The 230-nt window shown below is 61.3% G+C and overlaps 1 protein-coding gene across 1 annotated transcript in view; it reads left to right on the forward strand.

The window, feature by feature from the left end:
• Window positions 1-230, forward strand: part of KCNH6 (potassium voltage-gated channel, subfamily H (eag-related), member 6) — a 29,666-nt gene that overhangs the window by 10,768 nt on the left and 18,668 nt on the right. The gene's annotated exons all lie outside the window — the stretch shown is intronic.

A 230-nucleotide genomic window follows, 5' to 3' on the forward strand; every position in this document is an offset into this window, starting at 1 on the left:
GGCGGGGCCCTTGCCCGAGTCACTCGGCGGTGTGTCGGGGCTTGGTGAGAGAAGTAAATCCTGCCAAAACCAAACAGCTCCTCAATGTGCTGCTTTTTCCCCGGCGGACAATGCCTTTGCGGAGTTCGTGTTGCATCCCACACGCTCCAGGGTTTAGGCCACTTTCGGGCCAGTTGGTGAGTACAACTGGTGCTGGTGGGGGTCGGGTGAGCCCCAGGGCTGACCTGGGC

Source organism: Cariama cristata, unplaced genomic scaffold (genome assembly GCF_000690535.1).
Source record: "Cariama cristata isolate BGI_N322 unplaced genomic scaffold, ASM69053v1 scaffold21095, whole genome shotgun sequence".
In the NCBI taxonomy this organism is placed as follows: Eukaryota; Metazoa; Chordata; class Aves; order Cariamiformes; family Cariamidae; genus Cariama; species Cariama cristata.